The sequence below is a fragment of the Nycticebus coucang genome, chromosome 9, assembly GCF_027406575.1.
Source record: "Nycticebus coucang isolate mNycCou1 chromosome 9, mNycCou1.pri, whole genome shotgun sequence".
Lineage (NCBI taxonomy): Eukaryota > Metazoa > Chordata > Mammalia > Primates > Lorisidae > Nycticebus > Nycticebus coucang.
The window spans coordinates 61,177,354-61,198,214 of NC_069788.1; the positions used below are offsets into that span (position 1 = coordinate 61,177,354).

The 20,861-nt window shown below is 39.6% G+C and overlaps 1 protein-coding gene across 1 annotated transcript in view; it reads right to left on the minus strand.

Moving 5' to 3' along the window:
- Positions 1-20,861, minus strand: part of RNF144B (ring finger protein 144B) — a 178,504-nt gene that overhangs the window by 116,311 nt on the left and 41,332 nt on the right. The gene's annotated exons all lie outside the window — the stretch shown is intronic.

Here is a 20,861-nt window from a genome sequence, read left to right on the forward strand (position 1 = left end):
AAACCGTCTCACTCTGCCCCTAAGGATTAAGGCTGTAAGGCAGCTCAGTCCCCGCCTTTAGGCTGCTCAGTCAGTAGGTTACTTTGACCCGCCCAATCCTTGCTCTGAGACCCTGAGGGCGGAGCTTGCCGGGGCAGTTCTTTCACAATGGCTTCCTGTGCCCAGCTCAGTGGCTCAGTCTGGGGCCCCAGACAATGCCCAAAGTTCTCCACACTCCTGCTCAAGCTCTCCCCAAGGCAGTTCAACTGAGTGCCAAGTCCAAGAACACCGAAACAGTTCAGAGGTAAGGCCTTTCCGGTTTGCAGTCTCACTGCTGCTCGTACTTACGGTTGCCGGCGTGATTAGATCGATCGAACATGCAACCACTTGCCAGTTTTCCACTGTTTTTGTCCTCCTCTTGGGGTCCAGAAGTCCCTTGCTGGCTCCCTGTATCCTCAAAGGCAGATCCCACCGGCCAGAGATGCCTGGAGTCTTGTCTCCCCAGACTCGCTGTTCCCAGCTGCAGGGAAGCTGTTACTCGGCTGCCATCTTTAATCTCTCAAATTCAAGAGCATTTTAAATAAAAAAGCAAAATTAAACGGATACACTTTAATTAAAAAACAAGCCAAGATGCTTTTACAAATGGAAATTACTAAATGGCAAAGCACATTTTCCCACAAACTATCAATCTCAGTAGGAGAAAATATTACATTCAAAAGTTAATGCTTTTCAGAAGTTACATGTAAAACTTTTCAGAAAGTTGTTAATGCAAAATATTAATGAAATGAATCCCCCTCCATTCTCTCTCTATGCCTACAGACACCCACCTTTCTGCAGACTCCTGTATGCATCAACAGTCATTTGAAATTATGTGGATCTTAATAGGAAACCATGGCAGCATATCAGTGACACTGAAGCAGACTGAATGTGCACACTGCTGAAACACAGGGTGAAGCCTCAGAGCCTGGCCATTTGCCCAGTTCTGCCCTTTTAACACTCTGTCATTTCATCTGCTTTTACCCATCAATATATATGCTAGTACTATACATAGTACACATATGTATTATAAATTATAGACTACATTAACATAAATGTCATATTCTTAATGTTACACAACATACGTCATGCTTAATCTTGAATATTCTTCACCAGTGGTAATGACCACTGGCCAACAGAATCATAGTTGTTACAGGCATCAATACTCATGGGTTCCAGTAAGTTTGGCCCCTGTGTAACATGAGATAGAAGAAAGGGGAAACCTGAGTTGTACAAGTCTATCAGTGTTTCCATCCCCCCTGCCACTACATGGTTTAGGAATAAGATAGTGACTCAATGATGGCCCAAGAACTAGTAGGGGAAACAACAGAAGGTCTCATTGGGAAGTCTTGTTCTTAATAGACATAAGTGAAAAGTATAGGACCACTTTCATATTACTGCCTTTGGTCACTGCTGAATGAAAATATGATGCTTGGTACTTTCAAGACTCAGAAAAAATAATTCTTTGTTTGGTATGGAACCAGAAAAAAACCCGTATAGCTAAAGTAGTTCTTAGTAATAAAAACAAAGCCGGGGCATTAGCATACCAGATTTTAGGCTGTACTACAAGGCTATAGTGGTCAAGACAACATGGTACTGGCACAAAACTAGAGACATAGACATTTGAAATGGAATAGAAAACCACGAAATGAAACTAACATCTTACAACCAACTAATCTTTAATAAACCAAACAAGAACATATACTGGAGGAAAGACACCCTATTCAAGAAATAGTGCTGGGAGAACTGGATATCCACATGTAAAATACTGAAACTAGACTTGCACCTTTCTCCACTTACAAAAATTGATTCAAGATGGATAAAGGACTTAAATTTAAGGCATGAAATGATAAAAATCCTCAAAGAAAGTAAAGGAAGAACACTGGAAGATATCGGCCTAGGGAAAGACTATATGAAGAAGACTGCTGTGGCAATTGCAACAACAAAAATAAACAAATGGGACTAATTAAAATGAAACCTCTGTACAGCTAAGGAAACAATAACCAAAGCAAATAAACAACCTACACAATGGGAAAGGATATTTGGCATATTTCAAATCAAACCAAAGCTTGATAACTAGGATCTAGAGAATTCAAATTAATCCACATGAAAAAAGCCAACAATCCCATATATCAATAAGGAAGAGAGATGAATAGAACCTTCTCTAAAGGAGCCAGATGAATGGCTAGCAAATATATGAAAAAATGCTCATGATCCCTAATTATTAGAGAAATACAAATCAAAACCACCCTGAGATACCATCTAACCCCAGCGTGAATGGCCCACATCACAAAATCTCAAAACTGCAGATGCTGGTGTGGATGTGGAGAGAAAGGAACACTTTTACACTGCTAGTGGGACTACAAACTAATACAACCTTTTGGAAGGAAGTATGGAGAACCCTCAAAGAACTCAAGCGAGACCTCCCATTTGATCCTGCAATCCCATTACTGGGCATCTACCCAGAAAAAAATCCTTTTATCATAAGGACACTTGCACTAGACTGTTTATCACAGCTCAATTTACAATCATCAAAATGTGGAAACAGCCTAAATGCCCACCAACCCAAGAATGGATTAACAAGCTGAGGTATATGTATGCCATGGAATATTACTCAGTCATTAAAAAAGATGGAGACTTTACATCCTTTGTATTAACCTGGATGGAAGTGAAACACATTATTCTTAGTAAAGCATCACAAGAATGGAGGAGCATGAATCCTATGTACTCAATTCTCATATGAGGACAATTAATGACCTAGTGGGTGGGGGGGAAGGAGAGAGCAGAGAGAGGGAGGGGGTGGGGGGTCTCAGTGTGTGACACACCTTTTAGAGGCAAGACACAATTATAAGAGGGTCTCTACCTAACAAATGCAAATGTAATCAGTGTAACCTGGTTTCTTGTACCTTCGATGAATCCCCAACAATGAAAAAAATATATATATATGATACTTAGAGCTGACATTTTGTCATCCAGTCACAAGAAGACACAAGCCACCATGCCAAGGATGGCAAGGCAGAAAATGGAAATATCCAGGGTCCTTGATAACCTTGTTGAACTGCTAAATTAATCATTCCCTAAAACAATTTACACCTGCATTTCTGACTGTGTGACCTAATCAGTTTTCCTTTTGGCATAAAGCAAATTTACCCACACCTCTGTTACTTGTAGTCAATAGTTGCTCATTCTTTCTAACCTACTGATGTTTCCTAAGTAGTACATTTCTAACATACTGATCATTTCTAATGTAATAATATATCTGTATCAGCTAATGCTAATTATTTTTAAAACACTAAGATGTTATTTGGAAACTGTTGCTGAAAGAATGAAACACAGCATGTCAACTTTCCTCAACATTCAAAATTGAATTGATTACACAATTCTTGGCTACTTACTTCTCACTCATGACTTCCCACAGAAAACTCTGTAGCAAAATAACCCAGAAGAAATTGAAGAAAGAAATCTTGACATCATATTCCTATCTCAAACTATTCTTACCATAGGATGAAATTGGATCTTGCTATTGGCAAACATGAAGTCCTGAATATTAGAAATTGATCTATAAGTCATTATGCATACAATAAAATTAGAGGTTAGTACTCTAAGACATTGAAAAAAGGACTGGAACTAAGAGAACACAAGAGGGAAGAGAGATATTGATGCCAAATAAGTATAATTGATAGCCTGAGAAATTAGGTTGGGTTTTTATTCCCTGTCAATCCTCCTCCAATACCCAAGCATTAACTGTGTTTGTGGAAAATAAAAATCCAAAGATGTCTTCATTCCCTCTCAATCCAGCTCAGCTACAGCTCAGCTGTAAAGGTACATGTATTTACCTTCCATCCCTCTGCTGCAAAACACACTGTAATCTCCAGAAGAAGTGCAATTGAATTTGTTGGACAAAAGGGAAATGTGGAAGGCTGAAGTTTTGCTTATTTCCTCAGACGTAAAGCCATATTGTGCAACCTTCAAGGATAACATCATTATTTTGATGCTTGCTGAGTCTCCTTCAGATCCCCAAAGTTGTTTTCAAATAGCTAAAACACAAATTGTTTCAAATTAGTTCTCCTTCAGTTCTCTTATCCCTAGCACTGTTCTCTTTCCTAACAGAGCTTACAGAAATACAAGTGCCACAGCAGTATTAGAAACCATAGTTCTTCAAATAGAATGTTTGAAGGAGGAGATAGTAATAGTTAGGACACTGGTTTTTAACATTAGTCACACATTATAATCATTTAGGGTGCTTTTTAAGAACCACACTAGACTGGTACTTATGCTAAATCAGTAAAATCAGAATCTCATTGGAGGTGGGGTCCAGGCAGTAGTATTTTTAAATAGATTCTCCAGATGATTTTAATGTGTACCCATGGTTCATTAAGTAACAATTAGATTTGGCTGCATATAACAGAAAAAAATGGCAATGTCTTAAGATACAGTGATTTTTTTCTCTCTTTCATATTAATAAGAGGTGTTTTTTGTTTTTTTCTAAATCTGCATGAAGTGCAGCTACTGAATCACTCAGGACTTGAGCTTGTTTTGCTTCCTGCTCTATGATCCTCACACATCCTCACATCCTCTATTTCCAAGATCGCTGCATGGTCCAAGATGCCTGCTGGAACTCCAGCCATCATATCAGAGACCAGAAGAAAGAATAAAAAAGAAAGAAACAGAAGAAGTCTAACTTTCTGGAAGGACCCAGTTCAATAGCCTTTCTGGAATTTCCCACAACACTTTTACTGACCTCTTACTGGCTAGAATTTAAACACGTGGTCACACTTGGCTGCAAAGGAGGCTGGGAAGTATTCCCTATAACTGAGCTAAAGTTCTGTGGCTAAAGAAGTTGAAAATGGAATTCGAGAAGGCAGCTTGGTAGTAACTGCCACAGATGAAAAAAACAACATAGTTCAGTTTCTCTATTCAAATCTATACTCTTTTACTTGAAGCATCCTCATTTTTGTATGTGTTTCATGTTACTATTGGCCTTAGAGCACAAGTGATTAACATGAAGCATGAAGTACACATTACCTTCTGCCATGGGTGAATAAACTGTAGACCCTGAACCACATTCACTAGCGGAATCTCTTATCTAGAAGCTCATAATGAACTTAGCTTCAAAGATTGGGCTTAGGATCCAGGGATCTGTATTCATGCACAGTACCCATGACCTTCTGGACAAAGGACATAACAAGACAGGAGGTCTTTTTAAACAAAACCCTAAGCTAAGAATAGAGACAGAGGTTCTTCTACCTCATACTGAGTGACAGGTACACAAACAAGTTGCCACCCTTGCAATGTAAACCATCCAATTTTCTTACATCTCTTTGACTCTGAGGTCATTCTTCTAGACTCTCTGTGTGATCAATCTGGTAAAGCAAGATGCTTTTTGACATAGCAGGCAGAGCCATCTTGCATGGGAAGTAGGTAAATACAAACTTCCTGTTTAATGTCCCACTACCTCCTTTCTACAGCTTGTCCTGAAACTCCTCTCACTTCCCCCATACATATTTGGGCCCCCAGTGATCTCACGCTGCCCATGCTAAGGGTCTTCAGTCATAACATTCCTGTTGCAAAGTGTCTGACTTCCAAGTCCCCTCCCCCAAACCTCCACTCTAGAGGACACACACTTATTGCCTCAGGGAAATGGTGGTAATGTCAGTAAGGTAAACTAAAGAAAACAACCAGCCCCTTCTAGTTAATGCTTGGCAAAAAATGTGCATTTATCTAATACTCCTTTAATGGGCCTATTGATGCTCTTTCAAAATTCTAATGTTGAAATCCTAACCCCACTACCTCAGAATGTGACTGTATTTGAAGATATGGTCTTTAAAGAGGTAGTCTGTGCCCCTGCTCTGATGTGATGAGAAAGGCAATCTACTTCTGTGGTCTTCCTTCTAAAAGCCCAGAACCTCAGTCTAACCATGAGAAAAACAGCAGATGAGTCCCAATTGAGGGGCATTCTAAAAAGACTCTAAAAGTACTCCTTAAAACTGTCAAGGTCATCAAAAGCAAGGAAAGTCTGAGAAACTCAGCCAAGGAGAGATGATGACTAAATGTAATATGGTATCCTGGATGGAATTCTGGAACAGAAATGGGTATTAGGCAAAACCCAAAGAACTCTGAATAAAGCATGTACTTCAGTTAATTAAAAAATGATAAATATACCAGAGCTGGTGGAGAATGTTGATAATGGGACAGGCTATGCTTGTATGGGATCCGGGGGTATATGGGGTACTCTGTACTTTCCTCTCAATTTTGCTCTACTAGTTGCTCTAATAGTCTCAAAAATTAAAAATAATTCTAATAATTTATAGACAGATGTCTCCTACAGGATTTCAATAAGTAAAGCTCACTTCTTCACTATCTGTAAAGACTCCCAGGCATGGCTGAAGTCCGCACATGCTCACAAGCCAGGCAGGAGGAGAGGTTACCACAGTGCACAGCCAGAATGGAAACGAGCCCCGTAGAGTTCTAGAGAGTGTTAGTACCAGATGTAAAGGGCACCATGCAAAAAGAAGTCTCCTGAGAAAGCCAGGCCCCCACTTTAGTGACATTCTCTTGATGAATTCACTTCTGCCCAGGGTCAGCTCTCAGCCTCACAGGCTCAGCAATTATTAGTCAAACTCATTGATCCAGCCTCACACACCTAATAGAAATCAGTGAGTATGATACCAAAAAACAGGATGCCACATGTTAGGCAAACTCCACCTGCCGGGCTTGGGGGAGTGTGGCTTGAGAGTCAGCACTTCTAACAAGCTCCCAGCTGATGTGAATGCAGCTGGTCCATGGACCACACTTTAAATAGGGAGAGCCCAGACAAGCTCCGTGGGAAACCCAACTATCCAAGTTTATTGGTAAGCTGAATGTGAATTAGATCAAGGAGAAGTTAAGCATGTGACTGCTTAATGGATCAGGCTTTGGCTGCCTGATGCATACACCTCCACACAGAGATCAGCCCACTATTAGCCGTCAGTGACTTCAGAGCCTTGGTTTAACAGCCTTGAGAACACAGCCAACCCACGCTGAACCTGCTCAACCAGTCAACTGTGTCCTGCAGCAAATTTACCTGGTTTCATTATCTGATGTGTTACATTCATGTGACTGTGCAAAAGACCAAAAAGAACTCCCATAAATTTCTGCCAAGGTAAATCAACATATATTAAAAATGAGGCAACTACTTCGAAACACTAAATATCTCAATCAAAAGAGAAAATGATGAACTTACTTACATGAATAAGCTTCTAACAGATTGGTGTAGAAGGGAAGGAAGGATTGTAATGATTCAGTGTGCTTCATTCAGCTTTCACAGGTGCCCACTAAGGGCAAACACCGGTCAGCCCATAGTTCTCAAAGTCCAGCATGCAGAAGAATCATGTGGCAAGTCTGTTTCAAATGTAGATTCCAGACTCACTCCCCTTTCTCCCACCCTCACCCTACCTATTCTACCAGAGTCTAATTCATCAGGCTGGGGCTTATGAAAATGCATTTTTAACATGTACCCTGAATCTGAAAAATGCTGACATTAAGTGTGAGTGTGTCTTTGTGTACATGTGTGTGTTCAATGCTGGTTCACATTATCTGAGTTCTCAAATATCTGAGAAGATCTTAGAAAAAAAAAAAAGAGTCCTCACACCTGTATGCCAAAACCCCCAGAACAAATAAGAACATCCAGTGAGAACAACCAAGGCACCAGACATGTTCTTAAAACTTTCCAGGTGTTCAGTGTTTGTCTAGATTGTGAGACATCAGATTCCAAGGTCCCTCCCTAAAGATTCTGATTCAGTAGGTCTGGGGCAAGGCCTCAGTCTGTGTCTTACAAGTATACCAGGTGATTCTTATGATGAGGTTTGAAAAATATGTCTGTCTTATTTAGCTGAGTCAGAAACTCCCATTCCCAGCAAGGGTAGCATCAGTTTTGGAACCCCCCATGTCACAAATTTAACTCTACCTGACCTGGGTTTTCCCAAAGAAAGAGAGAGGGAACTCACTAACTTAATGCTGCATAGCAATGAATGCACACTGCTTTATAAAGCTGTAACCTCTGCAGCCCTGCTTTTATTACTAATACTATATAGAAAAGGATATTTCTCCAAGATGTAATATTTGCTTACCACTGTGTACCAGCCAAATGGTCTTTTAAGCACTTAATATATAGCTAATTTAATGTTTACAATAATGTTATGAATAGGAACTATTTTTAGTGCTAATCTACAGGTGAGGACACCAAGGCACAGGTGTTAAGCAAATTGATTAAGTTACCCAAAGTCACTGAGAGGATGAATTTGAACCCAAACTGTGGATGGACCAAAGTCCACTCTCCTAACCATAACATTATAATGCTCACCAAGCAAAAGCTGAAGAGCCTGCTTGTACATAGTTTACTGCCAAAGAAAACCAAAACAGAACAAACAAACAAAAAAACACAGAGGATCAAGCAAACTAGTGTTTATTGCATCCCTACCACGTGTACCAAATGCTGGGCTTGGAGCTTTATGTATATTATTTCACTTAATCTGAGAGTCAGATAAAATACCATTGTCATGGACACACTATACTGCCTTACTCAGAGATGGAAAGAATCAAATTGTCATTGAGCACTAGGTAAGAAACAAAGAAAGCAGCCAGAGAAAGCTTCCTAGTGGATTTGGTAGGCTGGAGCCTGAGAAGTGAGCTGGTTGTAGGGGTGTATGTTAGGGCCAGAGGAGGCTGGGCAGAGGGTGACTATGGCTGGCTGTGGACGGATACCTAAAAGAGAGAGCTGGGGAGATCTCTAGCTCAGAGAAAGGATGGCTGCTTGAAGTCTCAGAGTGGGACAGGAGTTTCATTCAGACATACTGCTTCTCAGGGCACATCTCAAGTCAGGATGGTGGAGTTCCACCTGCTCTGAGGAATGACAGGACACAACACTGCCTCTAAAGAGAATGGGGTCTCTCTCTGACTTGTGCAGGGAAGCACAAAAGCGATTTCTTTGTCCTGCCTTAGGTGTCTTCCTAAATAGTGTTCAGGAGGGAGAGAAAGGCTGCAAACCCATGGCCTTTCTCCCAGGACTTTAAGCATTTGGCCAGGGGCCTGGAAAGACTTGTCTTTAGGGAAAATAATAGTGAGAGGCTGCTTTTTCCTATCTCCATCTGTTTAGGGCCATCATATGATGTCACTCCCAAACAATACATCTAAGTAAAGCAACACTCCAGTTCAGCCTCAGGAAATTTTCCTGACCTCCAGGGTTCCAGGGGCCAGTGCTCTTTACCAGGCCACTGGGCACATACTGAGGCCTTAACAGTATTAGAACTCTATGCCTACCAGCTCAAAGGAAAGGTATAAAAGAAACCAGGAATAGATGCACAAAGACAAGTTCCAAAGAAGGTGAGGAAGGGAAAATCTTAGTATATTCAGGTGACTATAACAGCACACTATAGACTGGTTGGCTTATAAACAGCAGAAATTTATTTCAAACAGTTCTGGAGACTGGGAAGTCCAAGGTAAAGCCAGATCTAGTGTCTGGTGAGGGCCCACTTTCTGTCACATAGACAATGACTCCTTGTTTGTGTCTACACATAGCAGAAGAGAGAAGAAAGGTCTCTGTGATCTCTTTTATAAGGGTACTAATCCCATCCCAAATGCCTAACCTCCCAATACCATCACCTTGAGATTTAAGACCACAACAGTACGATTTGGGGGAGAACACAAAAACTCAGCTCATAGCAGAACAGTCTAGATAGACTGGCAAAGAACCTGGATCAGCAGCATGAATGTTCAGGATTGTATAACTCTGATACTAGAGAATATAAACCATTGGGTCTTTTCATGTGGGCCACGAACGGCTATGAGCCCAAAAGCATTAACCAGAACTAGAAGACAGGCAAAATTCCCACCTTTAACCAAAATGAAGATGGAGATACTAGACATGTATCCCCTTGTGAGGCCAAGAGCAGGTGAGTTAGGTAAGTGTGAGTAACAGCATCACAGGAGGCAATCTGTAGTCATGCCTAAGCAGTGATTTTCACTGACAGCAATAACAAATATTGTAAATCATTCCCTACTTCATTCTTTTTTCATTGATCTCCTAACAGGATTTATCTGTAAGTGTGCAAAACAATCATTATCAAAAATATTCTTTAAGCCTGTTTAAAGCATATTGAAGACTTTATTATTTTTCAAACCTTCACTATATATTTTATATATGATGGGCATATAGGGCTGAGTAGACCAGGCAACTCAAATAAAGATTTTTTTATTTCCTCCATTCAAGAAATAGTAGTGGGCATCATTTATAATTTAACATTGCTTCAAGGCAGACTACACTCACATTTTTCAGCTTTGGTACAATCTACTTAAAATCCATACCTGTTACTTTTCCTTTGTACCTTATAAAGTCATAATATCCTTTTTGTGCTACACTAATAATGACTTCTCTGTCAGCAAACCCACTATACTTCAAAGCAAACAATAACTCCAAATGTTTAGTTTATTCTCATGCTATGGCAACTCCATAGCAAATGGAAAACATGCTTATTGTCTCTGAGAATTATCTGACCTACATCTATGAGTGATAAACCTGGTGAATTCCCTAAAAAACATGCTCTGGAAAACACCAGCTTAAGGAAATTAAATTAAGCTTTCCCCAAACTGGGCAAATCCCCAGAGAGCAAACAGCACATGGTATCATAAAGATCTATTTGTTTATGGCCGTCACTGTTCACTACCGTGCCTAATACACCCGCATGGAACATAACAAATGTTCCATAAACATTTATGAAAAGAATGGAAGTTGCCTAAGGTAAACCTGTGTTTGTGAAACATCCTTGTCTGATGCCATAAAGAAAATAAAGGAATTTGATTAGACTTTCAAACACCTACATGTCTTTTTTTTTTTTTTTTAATATAAGGTCTCTGTCACCCTGGGTAAAGTGCTATGGCATCAGCCTAGCTCACAGCAACTTCAAAGTCTTGGGCTCAACCGATCCTCTTGCCTCAGCCTCCCAAGTAACTGGGACTACAGGTGCCTGCCACAATGCCTGGCTAGTTTTTCTATTTTTAATACAGACAGGGTCTCACTCTTGCTCAGGTTGGTCTTGAACTCCTGAGCTCAGGCAATCTACCTGCCTTGGCTTCCCAGAGTGCTAGGATTACAGGCGTGAGCCACCATGCCCAGTTCTACATGTCTTTTTCATTTATATGTCTTACTTAGTTGAAAGGAAGACTTATAAGTGAGACCCATCTAAGAAACCTAAGAGAGTAGTATTAGTGTTACAATAGAGCATCACTGCGGCATCATGTACCAGTGCAGTTTCCTAGGAAACTTGTTGACCTTCCTAAGACTCCTCATCTGTATAGCAGACTTTTGTAACAAATAGCAGAGCTTCATCCATCCACAGAAGCCAGGCTTCAGTCAATCACAAGCAGCCAACTGACCAGACCATCTCCAAATAAGGCCAACACTGGTTGTAACCAATTCAGCTGTCTCTGTACCTCATTTTTGTTTTCTGTCCATAAAAACAGGCCGCTTGACCTCATTACAGACCAGAGTTCCCCTAATTTCTTTTGGTTTTGAGGACTGTCCCATTCACAAATCATTCATTGCTCTATTAAATTCTGCTAAATTTAATTTGTCTGAAGTTTTTCTTTTAACATAACCTTCCTAGACCTCAGTTTCTGAATCTATAAAAAGTTGATAATTATAACAATGCTTAACTTTATAAATATGTTGTGAGACTTAAATTGGTTTTACCTGGGGATTAAATGAGTTTAAGGAAAGCACGTGATAAACTGTTGAAATGTGATATGTGTTAACTTAATTGGGAGAGGTAACTCTTGGGAGAGGTAATATGTTTTTCTCAAAGTTACCACAGAAATATCTAACAAAAAAATAAGTGAAATTTAAAGAACAGAAGAGAAAGTCAAATTTGATAGAAAGTCTAAACTTAAATGTCACTTAAAAATAAATTCCAGGCTACTTGAGATTTGCATTTTTGAGCTTTATGAAGCAAATTTGTAACCAAATTCACAGAAATAGTGTGCTGAGACTGCCAGTGGGCATAATTTAAGAATCTCTATAGAAAGGGAAAACAGCTTTTAACATAGCACATTCTACTAGAGCAAAGCACAACATCCCTGAGAAATCACCAAAAAAGAAAAAAAACAAACAAAACAAAAATCTCAACAGAAACACTTTTTTTTTTTTTAACTTCAGTGAATTAGCAATGATTTGCTGGTGAAGAACGAAAAATGGTGAAAAGGGTGGCACCTGCAGCTCAGTGGGTAGGGTGCCAGCCCCATGTACTGAGGGTGGTGGGTTCAAACCCAGGCCTGGCCAAATTGCAACAAAAAAATAGCCAGGTGTTGTGGTGGGCACCTGTAGCCCCAGCTACTTGGGAGGCTGAGGCAAGAGAATCACCTAAGCCTAGGAGTTGGAGGTTGCTGTGAGCTGTGTGATGCCAGGGCACTCAACCAAGGGCGATAAAGTAAAACATTGTCTCTACAAAAAAAAAAAAAAAAAAAGGAAGAAAGAAAAATGGTGAAAAATCAAAATTATTTTACTGCTTTTTTTCCATTTATAAAAGTTTAAACAACCTCTTCCCTTCAAATATTAGAAGTGTATGATTTTCCAGAGCCCATATGAGCTTCATCTGAAGAGTATGGAAGGAATGAAAGATGTTTCAGTCATTCAATCCTTACGATTTATGTTCCTACTCAGAGAATAGAAGGGCAGAGGAGGTCCACAAGCCTAGTCCAACTCCCTTGTTTTATAGAGAAGGAAACTGACAAAAAAAGGCAAATTAAATGTCTTTTCCAGCTCTCATATTCAGTCATTAAAAATAATGAATTAAAAATAGATAACAGAATCTGTTTCCTTTAATGTGGAATTTCTTTAAAGAAAAAAAATTTTTCCTCCTTAGCCCAAAGGAATTAAATACACCGCATTTATGGGTTAATGAATAGCCCAAATCATCTTCTCAGGATCTTTATCAGAGACCTGTAAAGCTCCTTAATATTTCAGGGCATTCAAATAGGGAACAAAGGGCGGCGCCTGTGGCTCAAGGAGTAGGGCGCCGGTCCCATATGCTGGAGGTGGCGGGTTCAAACCCAGCCCCAGCCAAAAAAAAAAAAAAAAAATAGGGAACAAAGAGGTCAAACTCTATCTGTTTGCCAACAATATGATCTTGTATCTAGAAAACCCTAAAGACTCCACCAAAAGACTCCTACAATTGATAAATTCAGCTCAGGTTACAAAACTGATCTATATAAATCAGTACATTTACATGTACCAATGACAGTCAAGCTCATTTACAATGGCTGCAAAGAAGATAAAATACCTAGGAATGTATTTAAGCAAGGAAGTGAAAGATCTTGATAAGGAAAACTACAAAATACTAATGAAAGAAATCACAAATGACAAAAAGAAATGGAAAAATATCCCATGCTTATGGAATCAACATTGTTAAAATGTCCATATTGCCCAAAATGATTTACAGATACAATGTAATTCCCATCAAAATATTAATGTCATATTTCACAGATCTAGAAAAAGTGATCCTGAACTTCACATGGAACCAAAAGCATCTGAATAGCCAAAGCAATCCTAAATGTAAAAATAAACCTAGAGGCATCACATTACCTAACTTCAAATTATACAAGGCTATAGTCACTAAAACGGAAAGGTACCAGTATAAAGGTAGACACACAGACCCATAGAACAGGAGAGAACCCAGAAGTGAAACTATATCGCTATGACCAACTGATTTTTGACAAAGCAGAGAAAACATACATTGTGGAAAGGATGCCCTAGTCAATAAATGGTGCTGGGATAACTGGATAGCCACATGCAGAAGAATGAAAGTTCATTCCTGTCTCTCATCACGTGCAAAAATTAACTCAAGATAGATTAAAGACTTAAATGTAAGACTTAAAACCATAAAAATTCTACTAGAGAAAGTAGGAAAATTTCTTCTGGACATTGGCCCAAACAAAGAATTTGTGACTAAGACCCCAATGGCAAATAAAACAACAACAAAAATAAATAAATGGTACTTAATTAAATTAAAAAGTTTCTGCACAGCAAGAAAAATAATCAATAGAATAAAGAGACAACCTACAGAATGAAAAAATATTTTCAAACTATACATCCAACAAAGGACTAATGCCCAGAATTTAGAAAGAACTCAAATCAGCAAGAAAAAAAAACAACTCCATCAAAAGTGAATAAAAGACATGAACAGAGTTTTTCCAAAAGAAGATAGACAAGGTCCAACAAACATATGAAAAATTGGCCAATAATGGGCGGCGCCTGTGGCTCAGTGAGTAGGGCGCCGGCCCCATATGCCGAGGGTGGCGGGTTCAAACCCAGCCCCGGCCAAACTGCAACAAAAAATAGCCGGGCGTTGTGGCGGGCGCCTGTAGTCCCAGCTGCTCAGGAGGCTGAGGCAAGAGAATCGCGTAAGCCCAAGGGTTAGAGGTTGCTGTGAACCGTGTGATGCCACAGCACTCTACCCGAGGGCGGTACAGTGAGACTCTGTCTCTACAAAAAAAAAAAAAAAGAAAGAAAGAAAAGAAAAATTGGCCAATACCACTAATCATCAGGGAAATGGAAAATTAAACCTTTACAGTGAAATAACAGCTTACCCCTTCTGTATGGCCATCATTTAAAAAAAATCAAAACACAATAGATTTTGGTGTGAATGCAGTGAAAAAGGAACACTTAGACCTTGTTGGTATAAGTAAATAAGTTGAGATTGTAAATAGTACAATCTCTGTGGAAAACAGTATGACAGTATGGAGCTTCTTCAAAGAACTAAAAGGAAACATAGCATGCAATCCATATATCAAAAAGACACCTGTACCTGATGTTTATCACAGCACAATTCCCAACTGCAAAGATATAGAATCAACTTATATGCCCATCAGTTGATGAGTGGATAGAGTGTGAGATATAACACACACTCACTCACACACACACACACACACCCACCCCATGGAGTACTACTCAGCCATAAAAGGGAATGAAATAATATCATTTTCAGTAACTTGGATGGAACTGGGACCACTTTCCTAAATGAAGTCTCTAAGCGATGGAAAAACAAACAACATGCATTCTCACTAGTAACTGGGAGCTAAACAATGGGTACATAGTCACCAAGTGGTGTAAAGGACTTTGGAAACTAAGAAGGGGAGAAGTTGGTGGGGGTAAGGGATAAAAACTTACCAATCAGGTACAATGTACACTATTCTGGTGACTAGAACACTAAAAGCCCTGACTGCAGCACTGTACAATTTATTCCTGTAACAAAAATACTTGTATCCCTTTAGCACTTTGAATAAAAATTTATTAAAAATAAAATTCCTTAATATTTCTATTGGGGTTTTCATGTAAGGGAAAGTAACAGCTTCCCCCCATACACATTTCAAGTTGAAAACAATGGTGTCCTCTCTTGGGGTAGTCATTAGACCTTGTAAATGTAAATGCAAGCGACTCACCCAAAATAATAATTTCTTACCTTTATTGTGACCATACATAAAACCATCCCTACATTTAAGAGGGAAACATTGACCCACTTTCAGGGAAAAGCTCCTGTCTCCAACTGAACACCCTATCCCAGTGGTTCTCAACCTTCCTAATGCTGCAGCTTTTTAATACAGTTCCTGTGGGTCGAGACCCACAGGTTGAGAACCGCTGCCCTACCCCTTTAACCATCCAATTGCTCTGTGATCAGAATCACATAGACTGGAAGAGATGCCAATAAATCCAAAGGGAGATAATTTAAGAATAATAAAATCAACATGAAGCAAATAATAAAAACTAATATCCAGACTAATAATCCCCAAATGTTTGGGTACCATTTCCAACTAAAAGAGTTTTCCTAGTAACTCCAACAGAAACCAGTGCTTTGTATCAGCCATCCAGGCAGAAACTCACATATAGGATATAACTTCAGAGAAGACTAAAGTGGTTCTGTACACTACAATTATTCCTGCCAATTTATAGAGTCATAATGTGCTAGGCATTCTGCTGCAGATTTTTCTACTTAAGCTAAACAATCTTGTCAATTGGAATTAAGATTCCCACTTCTAAGATGAAGAAACTGAGTCTCAGAGGAGTTGGTTATGTTCTCAACACCACCCAGTGAATAAATTTAAAGAGCCAGTATTTACACCCTGATCTTTCAAATGCTGAAGCTGGAATTCTTTCTCTGAAAATACCATGCAACTTTCCCCCACTAGCTTGAAATTTGCTGTCCTTAAATATCTTCAGGAAATATCTTTGTTTTATGTGAGATAGGGGCACACACACTTTGGCTAATGCATTTCCTCTCTTGAGCATTTCTGGTTAACTCTTACTGCCACCCAACAGAAAGTAGATTGCGGGAAGAGGCCAAAGGACAGGAATATTTCACCTGTACCAAACAAAGCAGAGAAAATGAAATGGGGCTGGCCTATGCCAAAAAGACAGTGATATGCAGATATCATAGGTGTTATTTTCATATTTTGAATTACTAGAATGAACTATAGAGAAATTCTACCCAAACCATTCTATTAGAAGAGTTCTTCTGAAAATACATTTGGGAAAATTCACAAGTAAATACAGTGAATACATCTAAGACTATGGACATGAAGGGACTCCAGACCATGATGATGCTATTCCTCAGGAACAATCCAAGAGACATTCAGTGTGGAATACCGGCAGTGAGGTGGCAGGGCCCCCACAGCCTGGGGAGATATTCAAGGAACCCCCCCCCCCAGCTGCTTCTACAAACATTCTGTTCTCCTCTGTCAGAAGTCACCACAGCCCATGCATACTTTCCTTATCACCAAGCACACAGCTTTTCCTCTTTAAAGTTAATCTTTACCCTAGATGTTAAGATCTACCTTGATTAGGGCAGTGCCTGTGGCTCAGTGAGTGGGGCGCCGGCCCCATATACCGAGGGTGGTGGGTTCGGGCCCGGCCCCGGCCAAACTGCAACCAAAAAAATAGCCGGGCGTTGTGGCGGGCGCCTGTAGTCCCAGCTGCTTGGGAGGCTGAGGCAGGAGAATCGCTTAAGCCCAGGAGTTGGAGGTTGCTGTGGGCTGAGTGATGCCACGGCACTCTACCGAGGGCCATAAAGTGAGACTCTGTCTCTACAAAAAAAAAAAAAAAAGAAAAAGATCTACCTTGATTAAATACTATATAAATAAAGCTGTTCCCACAGTTCAGTGCTGGCTGCAGTCTTGGGTGCTCCAGCCTTCCCAATCCCATCTTTGTCTCTCTTGTCTTTCTCTTTCATTCCCCATCATTCCCAATCAGGTTATTTCTCCTTCCCTGTGCTTGTCGCGAAAATTCAGAAAGTCCTTGTTAATTTTAACAGTAACAGAGAGGAATTCATTCATTTAATCAATATGCATTATTCATGCACATATTATGCGCATGTTTCTAAACTTGATTTGAATCTACTGTGTCCCCAGGCTACATCAGAGGAGTTGTGTCTTTTTTGGCCTGATGGTTTCTGATAGTCTTCCACAGAGAACATATTGCTATTTTGGTTCTAGCTGGGTAAGACTTAAAGTTGCAGGCAGCAGAGGTCTGACAAGTGTTGTATCTACCCTGTTTCCCCGAAAATAAGACATCCTCCGAAAATAAGACCTACTTACAGGAAAGATAAGGCGTCCCCTGAAAATAAGACCTAGTGCATCTTTGGGAGCACACCTTAAAACAAGACACTGTCTTATTTTCGGAGAAACAGGGTATTACCAACATCCTTTAAAACTGTCTTTAGGACCAGGAAGGACCCAGAAAGCTAGGACAAAGTCATTGTAGGGCTAAAAGGAGCTATACCTCCCTTATTCAGAGCAAGGAGTATGGTGAGTAGGAGAAGCATCTAACATTTTGTGCTCAGAACATGTTATACAAAGGATTATGCTTACTTGACTAAGTACAATAGTTACTCAGTACTAAGGACTAAGGAAAGTTATTAAAGATGGTGAGGTTTATATGGAAAATTACAACTGAAGCAGCATATCCAGCAAATTTTACCTGAAATAAATTAATTCAGAACACAACCCTTTTTTCTTTGAAAAAATTATTTTTTGTTATAATTGTTAAAAGGAAACAAATAATGACAATGGGCAGGAAAAAAGGCATATTTTACTAAACTCCATATATATAATCATGCCAACACAAAAAATAAAAAAGAAAATAAATATTAACATTCATAAAGGGAAAAGTTATAGATCAACAAATATATACCTTTAATTAATGTATTTTTGGAAGAAAAAGGGAAGAATCTATATATATAGGCCTATTTATATTATGAATAATAAATATGAATATGTCTATCTATATATACGAGATAGTGACACACACTTTACTCACAGTAACTGAGTGAATTTTAATAAAAATGAAATATCCAAATATAAATGTATAATTTAGGTAACTACTCAGTCATACTGATATAATATTTTATTTTCTTATTCCTTCTTTTGTTTTAAAATAAGTATTCAAAAAGAAAAATACATTTTCATCTTAAAGACATTATTTGAATTCAATAAAGTATGTAATGTGTGGCCTGGTGCAGTGGCTCCTGACTGCATTCCTAGCATTGTTGGAGGTTGAGGTAGGAGGATCACTTGAGGCCAGGAGTTCAAGACCAGCCTGATGGCTCAGTGCCCATAGCACAGTGGTTATGGCACAAGCCACATGCACTGGGGCTGGTGGGTTCAAACCTGGCCTGGCCAGCTAAACAACAATGACAACTGCAACAAAAAAATAGCCGGGCACTGTGGCGGGACCTATAGTCCCAGCTACTTGGGAGGTTGAGGCAGAAGAATGGCTTAAGCCCAAGAGTTTGAGGTTCCTGTGAGCTGTGTCACCACAGCACTCCACTGAAGGCGACATAGTGAGACTATCTCAAAACAAACAAACAAAAGAAAAAGGCCAGCCTGAGCAAGAGCAAGACTCCACCCCTACAAAAATATAATTAGCCCAGCATGGTGACATGTGCCAGTAGTCCCAGCTACTTGGGAGGCTAAGGTAGGAGGACTGCTTGAACCCAAGAGTGTAAAGGTTGCTGCGAGCTACAAAGATGCCACTATACTCTAGCCAGGAGTGACAGAACAAGACTCTTCTTTAAAAAAAAAAAAAAAAAAGTCATATGTGAACTTAAATTTATCCTTATCCACAGGAATTTTTCCCCTCAAAACTTACACAGTGCATTCACTGCTCCAACTTTTAAACACAAAACTCTAAATGGTCACAACGAGCAACAAAAGTGAAGTAAACGTGGTTTCTTTACCTGTCTAACCACCACTCTACCCCTCTTTATTTCAAATACACTGGTTTACATAAACACAAGGGTTAGAGACCCAAACTACAGCTGCTGTGAGCTCAAACAATTCTGACCTTTTAGGAACTTACTCTCAAAACAAACTCATAGGAATTACTCACATTAGAGGAAGCCAGATGAAAAGCTCTGGGTAGAGGTTCAAATGACCAGGAACAGAGGCTTCTGACCAACAGTCAAGGAGGAAATGAAGACTGTGGATCTTCAGATGAAAGAGGATCTTCAGCCCCTCATAAATGACCACAGCCTTTGCCCACAGCCTTCACTGCAACAGTATGAACGATGGAACCATAACCATACACCTAAGCCACTCCCAAATTCCTGACCCTCAGAAACTGGAAGAAAATAAATGTTCATTATTAAAACAAACAAACAAAAAAAAAAAAACAAGAATATATGTAGCTCATTCCATGTCATGAGCCAACTGTTCAAGCTGGAGTTCTATAAATTAACTTCTATGCAGAAACAATATTTATTAATAAATGACTAATACAGGCTGGATGCAGTGTGCACCCAGGATGCAAGATGCAGGATTACACACCTGTAATCCCAAAACTCGGGAAGGCTGTGATTGGAGAATTGCTTGAAGCCAGGAGTTAAAGACCAGCCTAGGCAACACAGCAAGAGTACATCTCTACAAAAAAATAAAAAACTTAGCCTGGAGTGGTTGCATGCATCTGCAGTCCCAGCAACTTGGGAGACTGGGGCAGGAAGATTGCTTGAGCCTAGGAGTTTGAGGGTGTAGTGAGCTATGACAACGCCACTGCACTCTAGCTCAGGCAACCGAGACCCCGTCTCCAAAAAAAAAAAAAAACAGGAATAGAAAAAAAAAAAAGAGTACCAATGAGCTCATTTCTAGATTACACATATTATTAAAACTCAACAATAACCACAGCAATTGTTTAGAACTTAGGCCAACAAAAGAGTTTTCTCAGAGAAGAGTATTTTATCAGATATTTGTTTAGAATTGCCAGTGCATGCTGATATTAAAAAGCATATACCGAGGGTGGTGGGTTCAAACCTGGCCCCGGCCAAATTGTAACAAAAAATAGCCAGGTGTTGCGGCGGGTGCCTGTGGTCCCAGCTACTGGGGAGGCTGAGGCAAGAGAATTGCCTAAGCCCAGGAGCTGGAGATTGCTGTGAGCTGTGATGGCACAGTACTCTACCAAGGGCAATAAAGTGAGACTCTGTCTCTACAAAAAAAAAAAAAAAAAAGCAGACCAACTTAGTCAGTTTTATTATGTAGTATGGTTTTTGAAGGATACAGATTTCTTCAGGGTCTTTGCCATCAGAAAAAAAATTATACAGACAATGCAATATTAATTGTGTTCACCTGGGGCAAATGACTCCCACTGTCCCACCCTTGGTTAAAGATAAAGTATTAAATCCATTTGAATGCTCTCACCAGGAAACCCACGACATCTGAGCATGATTCTCTATTGTCTCATTGGTAACCTTTTCTTAAGTCCAGAAAACAAACCATACAGCTGTTTATTATATCTCAGAGAACAGCAAATCCAACTGTAAAACCTCAAGAAACCT